The sequence below is a fragment of the Nesoenas mayeri genome (assembly GCF_963082525.1).
Source record: "Nesoenas mayeri genome assembly, chromosome: 6".
NCBI classification, from domain to species: domain Eukaryota; kingdom Metazoa; phylum Chordata; class Aves; order Columbiformes; family Columbidae; genus Nesoenas; species Nesoenas mayeri.
The window spans coordinates 41,772,793-41,797,340 of record NC_137545.1 but is presented as its reverse complement, the minus strand read 5'-3'; the positions used below and the strand labels follow the sequence as shown (position 1 = coordinate 41,797,340).

The window sequence follows — 24,548 nt, the reverse complement described above, 5'->3', positions numbered from 1 at the left end:
TACCATCAGGTAACAATTAGTGCTCTTGAAGGCCGATAGCCAAACCTGCAGCGATTAAAGTTCTTCATCTGATGACCATTCAATCCTTCCACAAACTCAAAGTCCTTTAAAAAAATGAGCAACACCAAAGAAGTCAAACAACATGCATCTGGGTTGGGTTTGGGTGGTTTTGGACAATCTGCATTGACCAACCTACATTTTGGTACTGTTGATTTCATATTTTCATCTTTTTAGCTGAGCTGTATTTGTTTGTGTACGATCTTACTTTTGCTCAGTGAAGACCAATACTTAAAATACATTTAAATAAAACTCAGCAGTCTAATTCAGTATTCTAAGTATCCAAAAAGTAGTATTCATTAAAGCATTACTTTCCAGAGATGTTAAATAATCTTACTTTGAGAGCAATTTTTTTTCAAACTATGTTGATATCCGATATTATTTAGACAGCAGTGACAACCATGCAGAACATATTCTGCTTTGAAAGTCTTTTCCTTAGATTTAAATCCTATTCATTAAAAAAAGCTTCCTGAATTGTCCTTCCTTACTCAGTTTGCAGCATGAAACTGTTGAAGAGCAGCAAACGTTAGCCTTAGGATTTTTTGTGCTGCTAATTCTTCTCATTAATATAGTGATGTGCATAATTATGGTGGATGTACTTGCCTAACATCTTCATTTCAAGAGGTGTTGAGTCCAGGTTTAAGGAATGGCAACAAACATTCACTTTTATTAGACCAATTCATGGTTCCCCTTTCAGCTCTGACAAGGTGGTTTTCACAAGCTACATTCGCCACCTCATCCATGAACAGAACATACAATAAACCTCCAAAACAACATGGGTATAATCATGCTGCCTCTTAAATCCATTGCAAAATTCACACTAATTAATCGATAAGTTATGTCCTCTTCACCATACACAGAAGTAACTAACGGAAGAGTATGAATCTCTTACATGATGTAGTTGGAAATGTTTATCTGAGCCACACGCTCACATTCTTGCCACTTCATCTTCAAGTTCTAATTAACTCATAGCTTACACAGAGAGTAGCCTGGTTGTACTCCCTGGCCACACCGGTATTAAAGTAACAACAGGGGTGTTAAGAGAGCTCAGAACATTTGCCTCCTCTCTTCAGTGTTCTGTTTCTCATCCTCTCCATACAGCCAACATTCATTCCTTCACATATGCACCTAATCCCTAAGTGAAAAATACATGAGAATTTCTCAAATACCTTTTAAAACTGATATATTTATAAACAGTTGTCGCATACGTACACCAAAAAAAAAGAGTTTAATTGCTGAAAAATGAAGGATAGGTGATAAATCCTGCTCTTCAAAGATTAAAGGAGATATAAATAACGGCAAGAGGACACACTTACCACAGTACCTTCTAAAATATCTTTTATTAGACTATAATTCAGGCCAGAAATAACAACATAATCTAGTGTTTGGAGATTACAGCGGGAACAGACTTCTAATCCCAACTCTGACACTGACTTGAGCAAGTTATTTAATCTCTTTCAGCTGCCACTTGTCAAATGACATATTTTTTCCCTTTGACTCTTCAATCACCATGGGGACGCATAAATAGATCCAGCTTTGACATCATTAAAAAAAATCTATAAAAGATAAACAAATCAGGTGCTCTGAAGGTATCGTAAAATAAAATAATTACAGCAAAGGATAACAACCTAAGCATATCAGGATGCAACTGGAAGAAAATCCATAAAACAGACTTCAATCACTGCTGTTATCTTGTATTTGTGTTTAAAAAGAAACACACACAAAGTGAGCACATTTGGCTCTCGCAGCTCACACTAGCAACAAACCTTTGTCTATATTTTTGCAGGTAACACAGAGAAACCCACTATAAATGATGAAAAACATGGGAGTTGCTTCTCATTTCAGCCCAAGATACAGTAGAGAACACAAAAGATTTAAAGAGTTAAGCACAAGAAATACTTAGAAGCAAGGTATTATGCTCAACGCTAGCAACTAATAGGTTATTTATGCCAGTCTGGAACTGGAACAAGCTCCCCAGAGAAGTGGTTGTGGCTTCACAGTGCTCAAGAAGTTTGGGTAACGCTCTTAGATATTGGTTTAACTTTTGGGTTTCCTGTGTGGAGCCAGGAGTTGGACTCAACCCTTCCAGCTCAGGTATCCTACAATTACAGCATCTGCCTTAAAAGCACAAGCAAAAATCATGAAATCAGGAAAAGGACAGGTATGAATCGCGGAGGAAGTGCCGCTGCTAATCCTACTCACAGAATTCCCAGCCAGTATGAAATGGAGATGTTTGTCTGAATGTTCATGTTGCTTGCAGCGCCTTGAAGAAAAACACAAAACCCAAACCCCAGCAAAACTGATAGAATAGAATCTTTTCATCCCTGCTGTAGCTTTTCCATTCAGCACGGTCTGAAGCAGAAGCAACGATTCTGTTTGTATTCCTGGAAACTCTACATCGCATTGGCTCGCGTTCTAAAGGTTATCTTTAAAACCAGAAGTGTTCAAAATTGATACTTCCAGGCTAATATATGCTCCTTTGTGGATGGGGCTGATGCTCACGACAAAGCCCCTTGTTTGAAACAAAGGGAATAAGCAAGTACTGGTTTTGAGGTTCTACTCACTTGCCTCTGCTTCCCTCCCCCAATTTTTGGCCTTTGCAGGTAAAAGGCAGCCCTGGCATCCCAATATAATTTGGCCAATTTTAACATTAGCACTGTTTGGTACGATTTTTGTCATATAAAGCACCATTTGCATAATGTTTAATTAAACACGTGACTACAGAAAAGAATTCAGATTTCTTTATTTCAATACCCTACAAAATTATTCCTCTACTGGCACATCTAGATAATTTATGAAAACTTACAGTCGATTTATTCCATGTGACACTGGTAAACAAATTAATGTAGAATATAATTGCCTTTGTCTCTTGAGCTCAGAATTGCCTTTTAGCGATATTTATCTGAAATTATGATCTACAAAAGAAAATAAATTGTAATTGAGCTTCTAAAATTGATCATATTTAGAAGTTGACAACTGTCACGATTATTAAGCTGGATTTTCCTTCTCGGGGAAGCAGCACATGATGGAGCATTGCTGCAAAGGAGGCTGCTTTTGTGCTGTCTCATGTTTCCTGCAGCATTGTACTTGCAAACAATTCTCTACATTTATTTATTTCTTTATTGCATTTGCAGAAACTACTCTTCTTTCTCCCTCCCAAAGCATACAAGAAACCCTTTTTTAAATAACCTATTTCCTACCGCAACACAAAATAATCAGATCTTCGTAACACCTGATCCATAATTAACAACGAAAACCAAACCAAACAACTAAAGTTAAGAAAAAATCCTCAATCATTATTATATAATGCATACTGCCTCGGCAGTGTTCCTACAAATCATTTAAAAAATCCTGAATACAAATAGTACTGTACAAAACTAACAATAACCCAGCTGGCTCACATTATCTATAACAAAGTTTGGATCGTGGTTACTTGAAAAATGATGACGACATGAGCTATACATTCCTGAAAAACCTATATATTTGCAAAATTCCTGTCTGTTTAAAACATATCTTACAGCTATACCAAATGACACACACAAAAACACCCCATACAGGTATAAAACACCTCTGCTCAGACTCTTCTTCTGTGAAGTAGCTCTAGCAGAAAAAAATAATAATAATAAAATCTCTTTGTATATTTTAAAGTGAAGATACAAATAAGAAATGAATGCCCAAGCAGGACAGAGTTACATTTCAGGTTAGTATTTTTACCTGCAGGTCTTACCTTCCTATTTGCTTATCTTGAGATTTACAGCAATAGAAATGCATTTGAACCTGGAAGGGAAAGTTTATTTTCTTTAAGGAAAAAAAAAGTGCAGAGTGGAGGATGGGAAAGGAAGCAGGCAAACAGAAGGAGGTCTGCATATTTGCCACTGAATATGCACGTTCTTCAGTAAAACTTAGTTATTTTTGCCTAGAAATGATTTATTTCTTTTTAGGACATAATTACCATAGCCTAGAATGACTGTGAACCATCCATGTGGGCACAAGAAGCACAGTCTTAAGCTCGGGACTTGCGCCCAGAGCCGGCAGAGTCCATGCAGGGACGTCACGATCCTGCCCGTGTAGAACAGGACAGCTCAGGCTTTGGACACGTTTACCTATGCTAAGGTGATGGCATCACTGACATCTTCTAATTAGATATTTTATGACTGTATGCATCCACGCTAATTTTCCAGTTCCCTAAAACCAAGAAAGCGCTATTTCTACTTGCTAAACTCAGGAAGAATCACGGTGATCAATTCCTAGTGTTCTCAGACAAAGCAGCAAAAAGCCTTTTCCTCTAACACTTGGATTCACATTCATCCTCCCTTCCTTGGGCTGGGCTGTGGAAGGAGAAGCGGGAGGACTCGCTGGGCAGAGCAAATCCAACTTCAGGTGTGCCCACAGTAACACAGGGTGGAACTGCAGACAGACACACATGACCTAGTTTTAATCTCACTCGCTCGGGTACAAACAGCAACGAAAAGGCAGCAGCAAAAGCGCCCGTGAGAGCGGCTGGAGCATGTTGGAGCCTGTTCTGCTGCAGGTTTTTTGTACCCGAGCAGCTTTTTGTACCCAAGCTAGTTCGAATACGCCTAAATATGCTGCAGTCACACCTCCCAGGCGCACAACTGAAGATCTGTTGATGGCTCTTCTCCCAATAACCAGGTGATCCTTAAAGAAATGGAGCTTCTGCGTTTTCCTTAAACTATTAGTACAATGTTAAAGGTTCTGCCAAAACCTTGAGAGCTCGATGTACCTGGGGTCTCTCTCTCAGGTTACAACGACAGCCAGAAGAAATTTCCCATAGGCCAAATCAGATTCCAGTTGTGTGACAGATCGACAGGGAACTGCCACAATAACAAACCCACAATACACAGACTGGGGGAACCAGCCTGTGTTCAAGTAAAGGATTCAGAATAAAGCCAGCACCTATTCTTGTCCACATGGATTGAAGTACTCCCAGCAGCAGCTCACAAGAGTCGGGACACTGTTCCAGTTACCACAGCTGTATTCATTCAAGCATTCTGAAAAGACAGCTCCAGGTAAATAAGTGATCCAGAGGAACTTTTGTAAGGTAATCAATAGAACTCAGACGGAGGATCAATGAGGATTACTTCATTAACACATCTGAACTTTTTCTCCAGAAGGAAAATAAACAAACTACCAAACAGTAAAATCCCTCTAACCTTATTCCTTATACAGACAAGAGAAACCTGCTCAGATGCACCTCATTTTAATGGAAGCTGTATTCACAAGAAGTCCAGATTCCATCACTCATCCAGCGGTATAAGTTTCCAGCTCAAGAAGGGACCACAGCACAAACCCAAGTAACTACTTTGAGTTTTTCATTAGAAGTATGGCTATGGTTAAGAATCAGACACACCAGGTAATAAAAAGCAGTTGCCAGACCTTCAGTTTCAGAAAGATTTTGGCACAAAACTTCTCTGGGTTTACAAAATCATCTTCAAGATGCACTTGCAATGTCTCTCCAAATTGTTGGGTTTTGATGACCGACACAGAAAGCGAAGTCTCCTTTACCTGTTCATTTACAGCCATCATAAGTCAGAAGAAGCCAGTTCATCCTCTGTCAGGAACATCAAAAACATCTATTAGGTAGGAGAACTCCAAACAGTCTTGCAGGGTCTCTTAAAGAGAATAACACAAATATGTGACCTGGGCCATAAATAGGCTGGAGAACTTCCATCCTGCTGCCTCTGTAGTTTGCAGTTCAAGTTCTAATCTAAAGTCAGACATATGTTCTCCTCTGCATTTTCCTAGAACAAGCAACTGCAATTTTCTAACACTTATAATCTCTACACAACCATTTTGCTGTATCTGAGATGTACCACCATCAGTAGTAATTTTTTAAACTGTGGGAGGATACCCAGCCATCATTTTGTACAGGCATCTTTACTTCAGAAAACTTTCTTGCAATGTTTCGTTTGCAGTAAAAAGGTTTGTTTTTAAGAGGAAAAATTCCAAATGGAGACAACCTACTTTAATTCCAGAAAAACTTCCTGCGCTGTACAGAAAAAGCAATCTGTAAATACCCACATGTAAAATAAGAAAACGCAATACTAGCACTCATCTCCTCCATGACCAGGACAATACAGACACTCTCCAATGTGATGATTAAAGCCCAGGAGATGTTTTGGGTGCTGATGGATGGAGAAAGGCCACTTCCCAGAGGACACATAGAGGACAATCAACTACTAAACCCGCGCTTAGCAAGCGAGGTTTCATTCTGAACTTCCTGCTAATGAAGCAGGCTCTAAAGACAGACAGTGCAGAAAATGCACTAATTATTTATGAGTATAGATACTATGACTTCTGCAGAACACAATTGTACCATGAACGATTCCTAAACGATACCTTGAAATGCTAGACAGACAATTCAGCCACATCCACTTTCTCTTCTTCCCAGTGTCCAGAAACGGCTGCGAAAATTCAAAAGCTTTTAGAACAAGATTTCTGGTTTTTGTGACGGAAGGGAGAGGATAAGCATTATTTCCCCAAAATTCTGTTTACAGATGAACCTTAACTTACACAGCAGAGTGGTATGTTGATCTCTGCTTTTGTACACTACGGTTTAATGTAACATTTTCCATCAATTTTTGAACAACTTGTGAGAAAAAAAAAACACTAAACCCAAGTCACAGCTAACTCTTAACTGATGGATTCACCACTGTATCACTATACTTCTGTAGTTTCTATACTGCATGTTATATTATGGAGCAAAGCAGCCGCAGAAGATAACACACCAAGAGCAGAGACCATGAGTTCCAAATACCGTCACAGTTTGCTGCAGGAACAGCAGCCATGCAATCGCTCACCTGCGCAGCAACAATCAGCTCAAGTTTCTGCAACAGCGAGTAGCAAACAGTTACCCCACCTGAGTACGATACTCGGGTTAGCCCCGGTAAGCAGGAACTTACAGTCAAAACGGGAGCTCACAGTAGTTTGATTGGCAGCTGATGAATTTTGCTAATTAATGCAAATTGTGCTAACTTGATACATTGCTTGTGGTTGAATTCCCATTTAGAATATGCCAATACTTTTCCTCACAGACATGTTTTGCCCCAGACTTTGTATCATCAATTAGTAAAATAAAAGCATGTACAAACATGTGGTTTGGATTAATGATTTTTGCATAAATAGGGGATGTGTGCAATTTGATACATGAAAGTATTTCTACAATGGCCAAGGTGTTCTACCTTTCTTATCTGCTCATTATTCCCTTAATCTTCTAATGGTGAAAATCAGCACTACTGAAATCAACCATTTCACCATTTTGCATGATCTATATGAATCGGCTGAACTCCAGTTGTCTGTTCTACAGTCAACCATTGAGAATAAAATGCCCAAGAGTTATTAAGAGTAAAGATGTGTCTATGACTTTGAGAAAACCACCAGAAACACACGTTTCATAGAATCACAGAATAGTTTGGATTGGAAGAGACCTTCAAAGGTCATTTAGTCCAACCCCTGCCATAAGCAGGGACGTCTTCACCCAGCTCAGGTTGCTCAGAGCCTTGAATTTGTTTACTTAAAACACAAACACGGGTACAGGCTGATCATACTGCCGTACAACACCAAAAATGTGCTCAGAAACCGAGGAGCCTCGATTGTGGGGAAATGACAAGTCCAGATCCTCCTCCTCTTCCAATCTCTAGTACGGGGAGTTTGAAAAGCTCCTCCTGGATTTCTAAATATAGCCCTCATGATCAGATCCTGCGTGAGAGGTTTGTGAGCAGGAGCAGTATGATTTCAGACTGGAACGGCAAAAACAAAACACAGAACAAGTCACAGTGCTCCTCCGAGTCCTTTTTAAGGTCACCACCCCTGGGGACAACCCCAGAATCCGACTCAGTGAGCCGAGAGAACAGCCAGAAGAGAAGCAGCCAGCCCTACAAGTAAGTGGGAGCTGTAATCTTTATTACGGTGGAGTAAAACACGGGTAGTGACTTCCAGTGTTGAAGCTACAACGTTACAGTTATGAGGGGTAAGTAATAAGCTGGATGCCCTTAATTACAAAGGTATTAGGAACACTGTTTTCCTCTCTGCAGCAACTAAGATGGACCCAAGGAGAGGCAAATAACACATATGTAACCATCGGTAAAAATAGGTTGATTTTAGGGAGTTTGCATTTATTTAAAAAACCCTAGAAAATAACAACAAATCCCACCAAAAAACCCCACCAAACCCAAACTAGATTTACAAGTCTAGCAAGTATTACTGCATATTTCTGTAAACTTCCACGCTCCTTGTAACTCTACCACACTGGTAACTCAATAGTGCTATATAGTTATTAACATCAGAGAAGCGTCTCGGTTGGTCTGAATATGTCCAGTGGCTGAATTAAGCAAAGAAGGACCCTGAAGCCACATGTGGTTGGTCCTCACGGGGCTCGGGGAGCTTCAGCAGGAGACTGACTTCACTGGCAAACCTCTGAGGCCTAATTCAGCATCCCACTAACATTACTTTGGCTCATTTCTGTCACGTCCAGTGAAATTCCTGAGTAGTTTACGAACCCTTTGTAATCCCCAATAAACAGTTCAATCATTAACAGCATTAACAACCTGTGTATCACACAACAAATCATTTATGGCCCTCCTTTTCATCTTCCCTCGCTGGTTGTGGCTTTTCACCTTTTCTGCTTCTGTTGGTGTCTTTGTTCAGTTGAATTCTTTGTTCATTTATGCCTTCTGGTGGGGGTGGGGAAGAATCAGAGTATTTTTCAGTTAGGAGATGATAAAAAGAATCCTTTTGTTCTGCTCAGATTGATATTTTACAAATTCGGTATGCTCTCCCTTCCGTATTTATTCTGGCTCAATAATCTAAAATGGTCAGAGGACAAATGGTCCTTTACAAGGTGCTCCCAAACCCCTACAGCAAAAATTTAAGATATCACTTACTTAAAAATAGAAACTAAGGTCTAAATTGGTGGATTATATCATTGATCTGGGCCCTTTTATCTGCGCTAGAAAAACTGGAGAATAAATAAATCTAGTGGAAGCCTCAGTGCAGAAAAGGTCCCTGTTCTAGATTCCTTGTAGGATTTCTCCAAGGGCACAATTTTACATCCATTTTTGGTTTACTACGCTACGCTAATTACAAACATATCAGTGGACAAGAAGCTGGAATACTTCCCTATGTACTTTTTTAAGTTTAATGCTTTGTCGTATTTTGGCTTTTTGGAAAACATGATGTTATTTTAAATTACATAAGAAGAAACCAGAAAACAGCACCCAAACTTCTCACGTCATTATTAAAAGGTCTAAGGGTTTGTAATACCAGCGCATAGAAACAAAATAAACCATGGCTAGACAAGAGAACAGCACATTCTCCCTATCGCTACACTGGGTTTTCTCCTTCTAGATGGTCAGACGTGTCAAAGACACAAACCTAAAGCAGGTTCCTCGCTCACCTGGACCTACCCCATAGTTGGAGAGTTGTACCCCCTTGAAATGTGCCTTTGTGCAGCAGCATCTTCTGTGCATGTCACATTAAAACGATCTGGCATCTGCTTTCGGTGGTGCAGAGCACAGCATGACGCAGCAACACGCATCACACTGGCTTAACAGCATTCGAATGGCAGGTTTTTATCTTGAAGAATAAAATGCACAACTGTCAGGTCTGTAACTAAAGTACGGCCCCACCAGAACCCTGTGGTACTCAGGTAAGTGTAAAGTAGGCAAAAATCTGAAACAACACTGGAATGTTCCTCTTCAACACCCTATTGTTCAGGAAGTCTGGGCCTACCGTTGCCAGCTGTGTGAAGTCGTTTGCCAATGCAACCTTGTTGCATCTCTTACTGGAAGAGAATTACTATGGCTTAATCAAGACCTGTGTAACCAAACAGTAATCTTTACAAGCGCAAGTTCATTAACAGATATGAAAGTGATTAACCCAGGGAAGACCACCCCCTTCAAAACCAGCTACCGCTCAAGGTACATTTGGTTTATTCATAATTTGTTAGTAAACTGCTCAATAAAGTGCATATTGAACATGACATATTTAATGAGCATCTCCACAACTGCAGAAATGACAAGTTCTTAAAACACAAGGTCTGAGTCCCAAACTATCGCAGCCTGGATCATATCCACCTGCTTTCAGGCTGCTGCAGTACTTCTCATTTCCCTAGGCAGACAAAGGATAAGTGGAATACTCTCAGAAAAGTTCCATGTATGACTGGTTTTCTTTACAGAAGCACTCAGGTATTCATATCCGTATGATTTCATCTCATTTCAACTGCCTTGCATCAGAAGCCAGTTACAGAAGCTACAGTAGCTGCTTCACAAAGTTCTCAAACCTGCTGTACTAACTCCCCTCTGAGAGGATCCAGTGCCACCTACAAGTCAGAAGGGGCTGCCGGAAAGCTGGCTGTAACTCTCACAAAAATCTCTGTAACCTGCTGAAAAAACAGTTCAGCCCTAAGAACTTGCGGCCCATCCCACAGCGGCAGAATCGGGGTTTGACACGAGCTGGAAAAAGGCAGAAGTGAAGAACATAATTGAATCATCTGTACCTTGGCTTAAAATAGGTGATGGCAAACACTTGTGCAAGAGGGCTTAAGGACGACAAACAATCTTTCACAGTGTGATAATTCACAGGCTGGCTACAGCAGTTATGACTTCAGAAAGCCAGCAACAATAAAGTGCAACTGCAAGCCACAGCTGTACACATCTGGGTTACAGACAGCACTGCTAAGGTTATTGGGCTGTGCAAGCAGGCTCCATACGTGTTTGTACATGTGTAAGTCTACGCATAGGCAGGTTCTGTAACATTAATATACCCTGACACAGACCTCATAACTTGAGATGGTCAGTATCAGCCGAGCACTTTGCCGGGGCGATCCCATGCACCTAAAATAACATGCGATTTTCTGTGAGAACGGCATCTGACTAAAGGATTATGCTCACGATACGTGCAAGCTGAGCACAAGTCTCGACTGGCAAGGACAAGACAGATCTTCCAGTCTTGACAGCTTCGGCACCGCTCACCTGGCTCCACCTGCTCCACTCCTCCACACGTACACACCCCACGCTCTCCAGTGTACGTTCCTGAAGCATTAGCAATTCACAGGGCTGGGAAGACAGCTAATATATATATATATATATTTTAAATGCTGATGTCTTTTTGACAAATTCACTGCTGGAGACCAAGTAAAATCCAGCTGAGAAATCTCAGCGGGGTGCAGAGAGAAGACTGGTGCCATAGGTGGAGGGAGACACTTGCCTAAACACACAGCTCACCTGCCAGACAGAACTGAGCTGACAGATGATGACATGAACCCTCTGGCCAAATGACCCTTCACTAATTCTATCAATACTGCCCAGGCCCTCAAGAGAGGGGCCAGTTCTCAGGAAAACGTACAAAAACGTGGACAGCAGGAGAGGGAAGAAAAGCATTCCCCAAAACCACGCGTGTGACGTGTTAAATTTGTCCACTTCATCTGTTGCCTTGCTATCATTTCTCCTTAATGATAAATTCACTTAAAAAAACAGCTAAAAGCCTATTAAAATGTCTATTTCAAGACATTAACATCCACTTTTTAATCTGCATGCTCCAAACTCTCTCACAGCATAGCTCAAGGATTCCCGAGTCAGAAGACATCTAAAGCAAAACCAGTTTTGAACCAGGCTAATATCTCAAATTTCCTTTGCGCTGGTAGCTCAGTGTTCCCTTCACATCCTGTCCTTCCTTACCTACTGTTGGCTGAAGATAATCTCTTCCAGGCTTCTCAGGAACCTCTGTGAGCACACTCAACTACTTCCTTTTCTCCTTGAAAATATTTAATAACCTACAACTTTGTTCTGTGCCCTACTTGTAGTCTCTCGTTTTCTTCCTTCTTGGATGAAATCTGCTAAAATAAAATTTTATAGAGTGTTGATGCAACAAAAGAAAAACTATAAAGTTGGTTCTGACAGCTCCCTTTCTCAAAAAATGTAATCAAAAAAGAAAGAAAAGAAAAAAAAAACCCTTTGCCCTTGAAAAGATGAATTGAATTGCCTTAGGTATTCTATAGCTGTGTTTATGAAAAAGTTTTTTTGGGCACTAAACACACAAGTCTCTACAGAAATGGAGAAAGTGTTTTGCCCAAGTCATAAACTTCTTTTTCCATTGCACAGAGAAAAATAAGCTCCACTCCACCTCTCGCAGAGGTACAAGCCCCATCCACCTCAAAGGGAAACAAAACCTTGACATAACATCTTCAAATGAAGCAGTCTCAAAAAAAGAGGCACGTATGCATGCACACAAACATATGTTATTCAAATTTAGGAGAGCAATTATCATCTTTACAGAAATACAGTGTCTGTCCAGACAGGATTTTAAAGTTTTCTTACCCAAAATCATGTTATTAATATTTAATATTGTAATGGTACATAATATTAAAAGAAACTAAAAAAATACTACATAACAATGTATGACTCTTACTTTTCTATGTAGAAAAGGCATTCTACTTTAAAATAAAGTAATAGTAAAAGTCACGTAGAGCTCCCAGGTTATAAATGAAAATGAGGCCAGTACTCTTAAAGACTTCACTTGTCCATGTATTTACCACTTAATATTTCATACTCTACAGCTACAGAAATTATTGTCCTCGCTTTTATCCAAAACAATTAAGTTTGACCGTAAAATTTTATAATAGTGAGAAAATAATCTGACAAGAAATATTGTCCGAGGTGAATCCAGTTGCTGAGCACGTATTTGTATTTCATGCAGAACAGGCATCTTCCCTTTGTTAGATTTCCCTCCAACCTTTCTGAAGTCAAAGAGCCAACTGACGTGGGTAGTGCTCTGTACAATCTAAACAGAAAACCAAATCCTCTCAAATCTGGTTTTCTAAGTTAAGGCAAATATTTATTAACATATTTTTCATGAAATGCTGAATCATGGGGAGAATGCATAAGTAACTCATTGCTAGTTTGCAAAGAATTTCTATTTCAGCTGATTGAACAAATCCCCTTTTCCGGTTTTTTGGCAGAACTGTATTAGAATATTTATTTAAAACATTGTACAGCTGTCGCAGTTTAGAGAAAAACATGCATTTAAATATTTGGGGACAGGTTTGTGGGGTTTTTTTGTTGTTGTGTTGTTTTGAACAGGAAAAAAGTAATCGAAAAATTAAGTTAATTTCTTGTAAGTGCAAAGATATTCCCTTGCAGCAAAGCTAAGAAGCTAACATAGAATAATATCAGCAATTCGAATTTAAGCTATCCAATAGAAATTAAATTTAGAAATCAAGTTTCTCTCATTAGAAGAAGTCTCTTCTACTGTTCATCCTAAATTACCACTTTTCTTTTTTTATTCATTATTGAACTATGCAAAATCATCCGCCTGTATTAGGTCCAAAATAATTTTCACAGAAGTCATTGAAAAAGAGAAATCCCTCATTATTACTATTCTTCTATATTACAGTAATACCAGAGCTCCAGTTATGATTGACAAAGATGCATAAGCAGCACATAAAATAATTTAGTCAGTCACCGAATTCAAATGGATCAGAGAATGATTTTAAAAATGCAGACTGTTTAATGCTTACAAAATCAACACATCTGGTTCCGACTTGTGCTCAGGTTCCTCAAGACATTTTGTTCCTATTTCTGTTGAAATACTTAATCACTCAAAATACACAGAAACCCATGTTATTTAAGAGATACTCCTTTCCTCACTAAGGTATACTGAATTTATTTCCTATGGCACAAGTTGTACTTCAGACTATTATCTCAAACGAGAAAACGCTAAATCATATTAAAGCTCCTGTTCAATGAAAAAAAACCCAAATCAAACAACTTTTCTGGCTATATTCAATGGAAAAATATTTGTTTCTGTACATGTAAGTCTAGAAATATTTATCAAAAAAGGATAACGCAAGAAATTCAGAAAACTATTTTCATCTTTCTATTAATTGTAAACCACAGGCTTCTGCTTTTGTGGAATAAATTCACAGCCTTAAAACTCTAAAGATAAGAGTTAAAACAAAGAAGTTAAATTCTCTAGCAGAATGCATTTGCTCAAGTGTAAAGCTAACAAATGCTAACATTTTTGGCAACACTTCCGCATTTCTGAATCATTAGGTAGTCAAACTATTTTTTGATTTTGCTTGCATGATGTTGGATTAGAATAATCCATATAAATCAGTGGTTTTCCCCTCACTAGGAGTACTCTATTTACTTCTGGTCATCCGATGTCAAAAGGATGCTTAAAAAACCAGGGAGGTTCAGAAATAAATAACAAAAATGACTTGCATCTACAGCCGTGGATTAGAATTGTTTACTCAAGAGACGGGTAAGAAAGAATATAGTCAAAGTAAACAAAATAATGGCGAGGCAGAGAAGGCATGCTGAGCATTTCAGCCACCCTTTTCAGAATATAACCATGGGATGCTTTTCCTCAAGAAAACTTCAACGCGTAGGTCTCTGTCAAACAAGCTGTTTATGCTACGGAACCAGCAGCAATTGCTTTCCTCCTACCAACACGAGGAGTTTGCAGCCACCAGAGAGGACTGAAGCGCGACAAAGAAGAAAAAGCTGAGCTCAAGTCATGTATTTAGTTGCCTAGAGACTTAACTTGTGGAAATCTAAACATCCAGGCCAAAGTCCTCAAAGATATCTCTGGACTTCTCTTGTGCTGACACCAGTTATCATTTGAAAGCTGCGGGGCTTGGTGTCCAAACACGCCTGATGATCCCAACTGTAACAACTTTAAGCTCTTCCAAGTCCGGGCAGTCGAATGCCTATTTATTTCCCTTTTCAGATCCCTCTATTGTATGTAAAGACTGCGATCAAGCAACACTTTCTAGTTGATACTGTGTGTGAAAATACAAGCCATGGGGCTTCATACTTGTGTCTTTGGTAAAGTTAACAAGATTTTTTTCCATCGACTGTCACCATCACGTCCGTTACCAAATCTCCTTCCCTCTGCCATGGCAAATACTTCAAGCACAGGCACATGCCCCCGCACACCAACCTCTCCCCAAAGTCTGCTCCTTCCTAACGTCTCACACTCGCTTCCTTCCTACTCCCGCACCACCAGGCCCCTACGGAAGCTTTCAGTTATAATTCTCTGTATTCTTACAGAGAGCAGAACACCAGCTTCCCTTCAAATAAACATACCTCACATCGAATACCACAGTAAGTCGCAGGAGGACTTATCCACCAGCAGCACCTTGCAGCTCCAGGGAGCTCGCCTCTGCAGTGAAGCAGGCTTCACCAGCTTGTGTTTGCACAAAAATACACACGTTTCTACCTAGTGATGCGTTCTCTGAAGTTTCGAGCTTATTTGTGGCATTCCAAACTCACTCTGCTGCTGACACACAGAAAAACACCGAGCTGAGCATCAAACATGACTTGCAGACCAACTAACTGTTAGTAAGTTCTTAGGTATTTTTGTTAGGGCAAAATAAACTATGTGAGAGAAGCAAAAGCGAACAACAGGAGAGTCTATGCAAACTGAGGATGGAACAACTATGGATTACATTGGACAGAAATTAAAGAAGTAGTAATTATTGGCAAATTTTTGATAAACATACAAATTAATATAACCTAATCTTAAATTACCAGCTCTCTGTGGAGACCTCCAAGACACATGCTAACAGGCTTTTTCAGGCCCTACGCTAGGATATTAAATAGAGGTCTCTATAAAGTCTCTTGCTTTCAAGGCAACAATAACTGGAAATGCTTTGCGATATCTTCAATTTAAGGTTCACCAGTTGTCAGTAATAAGTTTACATTCACTGATACTATAATGAAGATTTTCATATATTGCATATGAATTTTGACTACTCTCTACCAAAACAGCAGCTAAAAAGTATTTCATTTTTTCTATAATAGAAGCTCAGAAACGTTCTAGACATACAGACACTATAATTCCAGTGCACACAAGGTGTTACAATCATTTGCAATCATTAGCCAAAGATGAATATTAACACTTTTTTTACTGTTTTGTTAAATGCAATGATATTAAAAATCAGTTTAACATACTCCCAACAGTTCTACTGTGGGATGTGTCTCAGCTTGGTGTATCAAACCCACAACTTCAAAAAAACCAAAACTGAATAGAGTTGAAATTATTTTTATTCAGCATAGATCAATATTTGGAAAAAGTCGACTAACTGTTTTCAAATATAAGAAATAATGCGAACAACTGGTCTACAAAGTTTATAAATTCATTCTCTAACTAAACTACATAATAACTATCAGAGCAATAACTGTAAGACAAACAATGTAGTTCCTACACACAGGAATACCTTTACTGGAAAAAAGCGTGTATAACTTTGTTTTACATTAAAAAAAGACTTACAAATTATTATCTTGTAATCTGCTGTTTATTTTTTAGTTGCAGGGCTATGCTCATTACGTTCTAGCTCACCACGTGCCTACAGATTCTTAGCAGGACTCTTACAGCTGATAACGACTTGAGTTGCAAAAAATGATTGAGACTGATTTATAAGTGAAGATTTTCAGCAGCGGAGCTCAGGAAAAAGCCCAGTAAAACCCACACGCACAGGAAGACAGTGAAATACGTGAGGGGATCCACCAGGAATCCATATACCAGCTGATTAAGAAGCTGCCTGCGTGGCTAGAACTGCTCATTCCCCAACACCTTTGTGAAGTTAGAACTCAAAAAGAATTCAGGTTTAGGGCTTAATCCGGCACCCACGGAAGTTAATAAATGCTTTAGCACTGACACCAGTGAAAACAGAATAGACCCTTTATTTTTTCCCTCAGGATAAAGATTTCATATATAGATTTTTATTAACAAACTATGAAGAGCCCAAATATTTTACTAATATAAAAAAAACCCCTAAAATCACCTTACATGGCAATATCATAATAGTCCAAATTACATGCCTAACACACACCTATTTCTCAGAAAACAACAACTTGGCTGAAGCGCGATATAACAAAGATGTTACGAGAGTAGTGCAACTTTCAGAAAAAACATCAACACTACCACAGCGAGCCCTGCAACTTTATAGCTAGTACGCTCGGCACAGATGGACAAGTAATTTTTAGAAATGAATCATGCTGCAAATGATTTTACTAATTTTAAAACAGAGGTGAGGAACCAATAGCCTACAGGCCAGATATGGTTTGCTGCTTCAGTTCAGATGGCCCACAGACACATACGTGCATTATTACTTAATAATACCAAAGCAGACTTGAAGGAAAATCATGCGCGTTTTAAAAGGCTCCAACAATTCACACGTTTTTAAATACGCAATCCTTAAACCCAAACATCAGCCTGAAGTTTAAAGTATTACATGAAATCTATTTTATTATAGTTAGCATTTTTTTATTGTCCGCTAAATATAGCACATTCTTGCTACCCTGAGAAGGTAGGACTTCACAGCCCTCAATATTTAATTTACCTAATACAAAGTCAGTGGTACTCTGAGTGTGGACAACAGCCTGTGCAATGGCTGTGGTAGAACAATTTTGATACCTGTTCCAATATAGAGGAACATGCTCTACAGCCCTTATTTAGGACAAAACTTCCACTGAAATCAATGACTGGTTTGCCTTGAAAAGCTACAGTTCCAAATATAGATCTCAGTCTTTCATAGACGGCTTCTACCATGTGCAACACATTTCCGAATCCAAACGTGCGTGCAGGATTCTAAATACAAAAAGAACAACAAGTGAAAAATTAACTTCTTGAGAGAGAAATCACAGGCCACCGCTCTACTTTCATCCTTTCTGCAATTCTTTGCAGCTGCCATGAACATATTGATATTTAGTAAACTGAAGGCTGCAGCTTTAATTGAAGTTTGACTGCTCTGAAGAGCGAGCTGCCCGGCTCTAATACCATCAGCAGAACAGAGAGGAGAAGCATAAACAAACCTTTTAACTAGATTACAGTTCCTACAACGGCCAAGAAACCCTTCGGCAACAGCGCCTGTGCGACAAAATGCTAAAGGAGGAAAAAAAATATGTTTTGAAAGAGTATTTTTAAGGATCCTAACCTTTCCTAAGGTAGTATGAATGAGAGTCTGCTGGGGAAAATGACTAAGTCTTCAAAGGGGGCTATCCTTGAGAAACACGGGCTGATTCTTCAAGAAAAGGAAAATCAAAAGCCAGAAAACTATAGAAGAAATGGTTTCAAAACACAGCAGTGTTTTCCAAAGGCCTCTTCTCTTAAGACTTCAAAATGCATCAAGAAAAGTTACTGAACTCTGAAATACCAGCAGATCTTATCGTATTGTACATTTCAAGTTGCCACGCTCAAGAGCCACAGGACGAGAACATGTTGCCTCACCGATTTACACCATCACGTCTGCCTCTTCAATCTGATCCTTCTCGTGATTTGCTTTAGCCAAGCTTCTTCCCCCAAAAGATTATGAGGGGACAACATATCCCCCTCCAACCAAGAAGATGTCATTTGTCTGCTTTTGCAGTGTTTTCTTACAAAAATAGAAGATACTACAATTCTTCCTCTCATCAAGGAGTTGGATGAGAGGATCCGGCAGAAAAATTTTTGTGCTGGTTTTCTACATACATATAAAAGAAATAAAATTCACCTCTTTAGGTTGACAGTATGCTTATATAAAAAATGAAATAGATGCATAAGTCTTCATTGCAGTCTTATATATATAAAAATATGTATATATATATAAAATATATAGAAATTAAAAGTAGATTAGGTGCAAACACAGTCAAGATATAAAGCCATTGAGAGCTGCTTGTTATTGTCAATGCTACAGCTTGAGTCCTACCAAAACACATTAAATTGGTACTCTTTCTAGTGGCACTAATCATATATATCCATTTATATACACATCCACACGTGTATAAATATATGTGCATGGGTATACATATAGGTATATGAAAATATACATGAGGTACACAGGTAAAACCCTAAAGGATGAAGACAAACCCTACTGTTTTAAACATTTTTATAAGGAGCTTAGTTTGTCACAACAGATAAGCCTAAATAATGCGTTGGCAATGATCTACTAGGGTTTAAAAATAAAGGCTAAAATTGGCAAACTGGAAATGTAATTTAGATGCTTTTTGAAATATTAGGCAGTACAAATAGAAAAAACGGACTATCTGTATTTGTGACCTGTAGGCCTACCTTCTTTTGGCCGACTTTTCCTTTTCTACTAACTTAGACTGCGTTTGTTTCCTCTAGCAGCGGGGTACAAGGCAACATTATTGCAAGCCTCTCTTTATCTAAATGTTGAGAATATCACCATTTGATCCAATAGGATTTGTTGAGCAAACAATTGACAACTGTTCTAGTTCCCTCACTTGGGAATTTCTCCTATCGAGGCCACGCTACTGGCACTGCAAACCACGGCGCCTAATATTAAAGATGCTATTTACATTTCAGATTACTCCTCCTTCAGTAAGTCACCAAAAAAGTTTGGAATTAATGTCACTGAAAATGTAGACTCATCAAAAATTATGAGAATATGTATATTGTATTAATCCTGGCCTTCAATCTTCCCTCATATAGGAATAATGTAATTAGCATACTGCTTCTATAGGTCTTAGTTACCAGATACTGTGACAAGATTATAATTTTTAAAATACCATTCGCTTATTTTAAAATATTTCCTATAGAAGATATAAAGAATTTAACAAGAGTCATGAGATGCTTTATTCTTTATTTGATAAAGTTATCAGAAACCTCAAAAAGAATTTCAGACTTTTTACCATTTCACTTTTTAAGTAAATTTAAAGCTCCTGAAACAGAGGTTTTCAGAAATAAAAATTCCCAAACAATGAAGTGTCAAGTGTCTCTTGTGCATCTCCAGCCCTGTGTGTTGCTCTCTACAATGTTCCTCAGCTCCAACCCAACGAACCGACGCTCAAACAACTCTCCAGCGTTCGTCCCTATGTCACTCCCATGGGAAGGCCGGGAGGGAATGGAGATTTTCGTGATGGCAACACCTGTCAAGCTGCAGATCAGCTGAGACATCACCTCATTTCACAAAGGTCTATGAATAGCCAGCTCGTGGTAATGACTGATTCCTGCTGCCATGTGCCAGATCAAAACAACAACCTGGAGGTAAAAGGCTTGAAATACAGATCTTTGGAGCCACACAGTTGCTTTAATTTTATGAACTGTTTCAAAGTATCTAATTTTTACACTTCTTTTATATACTGTTTGTATATAAACATGCATTTGTGTATGTAGCTAAACATACATGCATATGTACTCATAAACTTTATAAGTTTATAGCCTAAGCAGTTTTAACAAATTTTACCTCCATTTAAAAACAGTACAAAGTCAGAACTCCCTTCTAGATTTACCAAAAAAATAGGTATTGCTATAAGAAATAACTTGAAATTTGAAGAGAGGAGAAGAGTCGGCACTTCTTAATTTCTTAACTGATGCTCTTTATTAGCATCCCCCTTGGTTTAACTCAACTTACACAGCTTTCAGGATGCTTTAATTTTTATCTGGCTCCAATGCTCTTCCAAAATTGTATTCCTAATACAGGCCTTGGTTCCTGTGCAGGCCTATTTGAAGCTGATTGAGCAGTACTACCCCACTTAATAGTTCCAAAAACAATTACAAAGAAAAGGCAGTGAAAGCCTGTGGTTTCAAACATTCAAATAACTCTTGAAAAGAATAAGCAGGTCCTTAATGACATAAGAGCATTCGAAAAGGTATCCTGTATCTTTTTAGTGTTGAAATCAACGGTACCTTTGATACTTCCATTGGGAAAAAACAGAAACTAAAACAGGGTCCTTAAAAAACAACCAAACAAAAACAAGCCCACAGACAACTGAACAAGCCCGAAAGAAGAAACAGAACCCCCCACTTTTCAAAAGTTTTAACAGTATTTTTGAAAAGGAAGCTCAGATACTTTCAAAATTTGTGTCCTGAGCCATTAATAGATGAGATTCCTCTCCTGCAAGCTGCTTTGTGCATGTGGTCTCTTAAGCCCATAGAACGACACGCTGACATTAGTGGGGCTCCAGATGGGCATGGGGGGCCACCCACCTGGTCCACTGCTTTCCAGAAAAAACATCCACGACAAGCACTTGCTGCTGATTCAGAAACTAATTTTGTCGTTATGGACCATGTTCAAGTTACTGATCTTTCATATACAACGAATCGCCACGAATAAAAGTAGGAAAAGAAAAATAATCTACTGACAAACCAAATGAAACAAGGCAGCTGAAAACCAAGGCATCCCATTTTGGAGTGGACTGTTACTTATGCCAAGACCTTCAGTACATTTCAACAAGAAGACTGATCCCTCCACAGCCAAAGAAGAATGAAAGGACTGAAGCAAAGAAAAGTTAAATTATTGAAAGTATTGCATCATAACTATTCTCTTCAAACATCTGCTTACCTAGTCTAAATAGAAACTAACCCATTCATCTACAAGGAAAGGTAGGACAGCAAACTCCGAGGAAGGGCTGTTAAAGACAAACGTAAGTCTGGCCCAAACAGCATCTTTATGTCTAGAGCAGCCTAGGTTTTGCCATGGGTTCCTTGCTAATTCAAAACAATCTCTCTGACTTAGTACCTGGGAAGCCACTAACATGGAATACAGTAAAATAATTATTATTTTGGGGCCAAAAGAAAAATAATTGGAAAATACAAAGTTTTCCTAAATGAAATTAGCAATTGTAAATACCCATTCATAATAGCAGCAAAAAGAGCTTTAAAAACCCAAACAAATCAAAACTGTATTGCCCTTCAGTTATAGCTGCTGATAGCACACAGTCCTCCCTGACACAGGTTGAGAGATTCAATTCTTTCAGTTCTTCGAAGGTTGTTGTGACAGCAGCCAGAAGCCCCAAATTAGCGCTGGACCCCTTTGTGCTCAGCGCTGCAGGATTTGCCTCCAACACAACCTGGAACCCCAGCCCCACCAGTGGCTCCTCAGGATGGACCTTCCCTACCCAATTCCCCCAAATCGGCGATTGTCTTTCCAGCACACGGGCATGGAAATGAACGTTTTATTACTTAATTGTATCTCTAGGATTTAAAGTAAGAGAAGATTCTGAATTATTCTGTCCAGCTTTAGCATTCTGTTAGAGTATTTTACCGAGCAACCATATTAAATCAAAACGCAGCTATTTTTAACACTAAAACACAAAGAAATTAAAGTGTTAAATGCCTGTAATAAATAATACATCTCATCAGCTGTAGGCCATGAAAGTTGCAGGCGGATCTGCAGCTCTACATACATTGGGAGCATAATCCTGAAGCAGCTATAGGTTTCCGCGTACAGATGAAAGTAGATCAACGGTATCTCAGGTTTAGAAAAGAAGCATTGTCACGAAAGAAATAAAAAATAAAATAATAAAACAGCGTTCTTTTTGCCTGGTCGGTCTTTTGCTGTTCAACTCTTGCCTGTAGTAAACTAACTCAAAGGACAGTCACACATTTAAAAAACAGAGTTTTTATACACATATCCGCTGATTTTGAAGAAGATTATCGCTGTTGAATTTTTTCATGTGTTTAAAACACAGCAGGGGGATTGGACTAGATGATCTTTGAGGTCCCTTCCAATCCCAAACATACTGTGATACTGTGAAAACCAAAGTCATCTTGTTTGCACAAGCTAACAGAAAACTAACAGCAAACTACTATAAAGAACTACAGTCATGGCTGCTGCCTTCAGTTCTTCTTCACAGTGCCATTAAATATCAGTCCAACTATATTCTTCTTTCATTCTTTCCATGCCACCAAGTTACGGCTTTCTCATACTCCAGTGTGATCGCAAAACTGCTGCTTTGCACAAGACATGAGTGTATAAATTAGAAATGGGAGACGCCAAAGCATTTCAGGAAGGCTCTTTATTGCGGGGTAGCCTTCCAGTGCGGGGCTGAGACGACACACGCTCTCTACCGACCACCGTTTAACCGCGACGCCCCACTGAAATACATACTCATGGCCTACTCCACGGTTCAGCACGCTCCACAGTAATTCATAAACTGAGCACTCAAACCGCCTTTTTAAAATTACCGAGCACATAATTAAGCTCCAGAAATAAGCAGACAACAGCAATTTCAATAGAAACATCCTACTTATGTAGAGGACTCTCATTTCAACTTGGCATTAATGCCCAAACTCTTACTTCTGGATTCTTACAAATCTCTACAAGGCTTGTTCCAACATTCCTTGAGTTGGGCATTGAGTTTGCCCCCTTACATTTCAATCTTTTTCAGACGCTTTGACACGTAACTTTCCTTTTAATCGGTAGAAATAACGGTCAGATCAGCCAAACAGCCCTACCTGACCTAACAAACCAGCAACACCACCAGCGCCAATGGAGACATTTGGCCTTCCCAGCAGAAGGCCACGGAAAAACACATCATGATATATATATATTTGAGCAAACCAATGACCAAATATAGCCGGCCACCAACCATAACCTTGTACCGCTATCGAACAGCAGCACCAATCCTGCCAACACTGGGTTCCTGGACAGCCCCTGCAAGTTGAGCTCCCCAGCGGGTCTTTGTACGGCCGGGGCCTTAACGACCACAGGGGTTTAACAAGTCAAATAACGGCCTGAAACCACCACAGAGAGCCCGGCCGGGGCGGGGAGCAAACCCCGAGGGTCCCCCGCCGCTATCCCGCCCCCCGAAGCGAGGCCAGCAGCACTTCCAGGACCAGCTCGGGGGGCTCAGCACCCACTGGAGCCTCCCCCAACTTTCCTCACAACGTCCAGCCCAGGGCTCGGTGAAGAACCAGCCCCCGGGGCGGCGGGGAGAGCAGCAGGGCCGGAGCATCACCACCCGCGGCCCCGGCGACAACAAAGCTCCGGCAGGACCGTACGGGGCGAGCTGGGAAGGGGCAGAAAGTGACAGGCGGGCGCCCGGCGCCCCCTCCCCGCCGCCCGCGGCCCAGCGCGGCCGAGCGCCGGGCCCCCTCCCGCTCCCTCCCTGAGGTAAACAAGCGGGCGGCCCCGCCGCCGCCGCTCCCCCCTCCCGCGGCCCCGCCGCCGCCCCGCACTCACCTCAGCGGCCCCCCGGCGCCCGGCCGGCCCCGGAGCGGCGCAGGCGGAGACGCACACAAAGGGTAATAAAGGGGGAGGAGGGGAGCGCAGGGGGTGGGGGCTGCCCAACTGCCTCCTGCCGCTCCCCCGCCGAGCTGCCTCCCGCCGGGGCCGCCTCCCGGCCGCGCTCGCCCTCCGCCGACGAGTCCGCGGGGCGTGTGGGGGGGAAGAAACTCCCCGGGCTCCTCCGCTGAGGGGAGCGGGGAGGGGGGGGGGAGTAACTCGGGGGGGGCGCTTGGCACCGGCCCCCCGCGCCGATGCCGAGCGGAATTAGCGGCCTGTCCCTTTAACGGTATAAATAACGGGTCCCCCCGCCCCCCCCCGCGCTCCTCATCATCAGCTGCTGCTGCTGCTCTGGCTGCTGGGGCTCCGGCGCTGCCGGGGAGGAAGAGGGGAGCAGCCACTGCGCATGCGCCGCGGGGGAGCTCGGGAGGCCGCGGGGAGGGGGGGGGAGAGGGAGGGACGTGCCTTCCCACAGGGCCGTGCGCGCACCCGGAAAGAGATCCGGCTGCGGGGCGGAAGG

The 24,548-nt window shown here is 40.6% G+C and overlaps 1 protein-coding gene across 11 annotated transcripts in view; it reads right to left on the bottom strand.

Moving 5' to 3' along the window:
* MBD5 (methyl-CpG binding domain protein 5) overlaps window positions 1-24,493 on the bottom strand; it is a 127,008-nt gene extending 102,515 nt beyond the window's left edge. For 9 of the 11 annotated variants that reach the window (XM_080347337.1, XM_080347338.1, XM_080347331.1 and 6 more), the window contains exon 1: window positions 23,987-24,493. The gene's annotated coding sequence lies outside the window, so the exon portion shown is untranslated. Of the gene's footprint in view, window positions 1-2,259; window positions 2,321-2,863; window positions 2,964-3,784; window positions 3,798-23,986 lie in introns of those variants that run through there. The other 2 variants (XM_080347341.1, XM_080347342.1) reach the window with 2 other exon arrangements.
* Between the last annotated feature and the right edge of the window lie 55 nt (window positions 24,494-24,548).